At 45.0% G+C, this 2,635-nt stretch overlaps 1 pseudogene; it reads left to right on the forward strand.

Annotated features, from left to right (window-relative positions):
• The first annotated feature begins 709 nt into the window (after positions 1-709).
• LOC147888401 (arogenate dehydratase/prephenate dehydratase 6, chloroplastic pseudogene) lies at positions 710-2,184 on the forward strand (annotated as a pseudogene).
• Positions 2,185-2,635: the final 451 nt, after the last annotated feature.

Below are 2,635 nucleotides of genomic sequence, written 5' to 3' on the forward strand. Positions count from 1 at the left end.
TTTTCAAATGTCCCTTTTTGTGAGATTTCATCATAGGGAATATTCATTGGGTTGGAGTTATCGGATTTAATTTCAAAACTATAACTCAAAAGGGCCAAAAATATGAATGGTTGGAATAGGATTTTTATAGGATTAATATTCACTTCAGGATTTTTAAAAAAAAATCACTATATGGCTAACCCGACAAATGGGTTGGGGAAAATAAGTATTATAATTTGGAGCATTGCTATGTGCTCTAGGATCCAAGGTGGGTTTGGCCCCCAAGTTTTAATACTTAAAAACTTGTTTATGTGGATGTTCAATAATCAAAACATGAGTGGAGGGCAAGTACAATTTTCCTTAGAGAACCCTAGCACCAACTCTTAGACCAATGAAGCTAAAAGGAAACATGGCATGCTTGTAGACTAACCAAGAGAAAAAGAAACACGACATGATAGGACAAAGCGAACATTCACCCACCTGCAAGGACATGCCTGTAGCCTACCTAACCACATTGTCATGCTTGTAGCCTACCTAACCACATTGTCACATGTAGGCCCAAGAAGAGAGGGCAAAGCGTAGCTCTCATGAGATGGCTCTCTTGAGAAGACCAAAGGTTGAGAGTAGAATTTAAACGTTTTACATTGTGAGATGTAGTCCGAAGCACGTTCTTTAGAGCAAGGTTGAGTTGAACTTTTGTATACTTGATCTTGTAGTTCAATTAACGCAAATGGCTCTTCACGTTGCGAACAGCAGGTACCTGGGCGTGTCTTCCATCTCTGTATATCGTCACTTCGTCTTTCAAAATCGTTCATTTCCTGCCACAACAATCGCAACCGCATCCCCGCAGCAGCCTTTCGAGCACTCGGAATCAATCTCCCTCTTAATCTCTCCTTCTTCCCACCTCCACAGTTCTGGGTTTCTCAACCTTCTCCCCAGCTGCTGTGGGCTTCACCTGCTTGCCGCAGCGAGCGAGAAAGATCCTTCTGCGATCGTAGAATCAAGCGAGAGTGGCAGCAATCTCGTCAAAGTTTCGGATCCAGTCAACCTTCCGAGGCCTCTTTCAATTACGGATTTGGAATCTGCTCTTGTGCATGGATCGGAGCTTCGCGTTGCTTACCAGGGAGTTCCTGGAGCCTACAGTGAGGCCGCAGCGTCCAAAGCATATCCTGATTGTGAACCCGTTCCTTGCGATCAATTCGAGACGGCCTTCGAATCTGTAGAGCTCTGGATTGCAGACAGGGCTGTGTTGCCGATTGAGAATTCCCTTGGCGGAAGCATCCACCGCAATTACGACTTACTTCTTCGCCATAGCTTACACATCGTGGGTGAGGTGCAGCTTCCGGTTCACCACTGCTTGCTCGGGATTCCCGGAGTCAAGAAAGAGGAGCTCAACCGCGTTATCAGCCACCCGCAAGCACTTGCGCAATGCGAACACACTCTGACAAGGCTGGGTCTGAATGTAATCCGCGAGGCGGTGGACGACACTGCAGGGGCTGCCCAATTCGTCGCTGCTCGAGGGCTTAAGGACACGGCGGCTATCGGAAGCTCTAGGGCAGCTGAGATCTATGGCCTGGAGGTCTTAGCGGATGGCATTCAAGACGATGCAAGCAATATGACAAGGTTTGTCATGCTGGCGAGGGAACCGATCATTCCACGCACCGACAGACCGTTCAAGACGAGCATCGTCTTCGCGCACGACGAATCGACAGGCATTCTGTTCAAGGTATTGTCTGCATTTGCATTTCGAAACATCAATCTTACAAAGATAGAGAGCCGCCCACAAAGGAAGCGACCGCTGAGAGTGGTGGACGACAGCGACCGAGGGATAGCCAAGTACTTCGAGTACCTCTTCTACGTTGATTTTGAAGCATCAATGGCAGACGCGAGGGCTCAGAACGCCATGGCCGAGCTCCAAGAATTCACCACATTTCTGAGAGTTCTTGGAAGCTATCCAATGGACATGACGCCGCTGAGCTTGCATCGCTTAGATTACTCCACAAATTAGCCTTCCTTGGCATCTAGAGTTGTATTTTGGTTGAGTGTTAGCATTTGAATGTGGATATTGTCCATCATGGATTTCTTGAGTTGCATTCTTGAGTTGCATGTGGTGCCACTCTTTTCTCCATGAGATGCATGTCGTGCCATTGTTCTCAATGAGGTGTCCCATGGGTGTAATTGCCTACTCTAGCGTGCCTAGACAGAAAGCCCCCTCTCACAAAAAAAAGAATTACATTGACATACTCACAAAATGTAGTATGCTCACATTAGTGGAGGTTCAAAGTTCCATGGAGCCCATTTTAGGGGACCTTCAATTTTTTTGCCTTTCCAAAGATGAACTCCTTATCCCAAATTTGAACCCATCAACCTTAAACGAAATCTACATTAAGGTGTAGATTTTGTGTAATTTCAATAGAAACTTATCTACGTTCTTTAGATAGTTTCTGCATGTTGTAAATTATATAATGGTTCAATGTTAATAGAAAATACAAAACCTAAAACTATTATAGAGGAACAAATTGATGCAGTAGATAATGTTACAAAAAAGGAAAACTAAATGTAAAATTTTGCTACAATGTCAAAAATAAGGAGAATGTGTGTGTGTGTGTACGCACATGCACATGTGCACGTGTGTGCGCATGCACGTATTTGTGTG

Source organism: Dipteris shenzhenensis, chromosome 21 (genome assembly GCF_047967505.1).
Source record: "Dipteris shenzhenensis isolate YYH24624 ecotype China chromosome 21, Dip_SZ_1.0, whole genome shotgun sequence".
Taxonomy (NCBI): Eukaryota; Viridiplantae; Streptophyta; class Polypodiopsida; order Gleicheniales; family Dipteridaceae; genus Dipteris; species Dipteris shenzhenensis.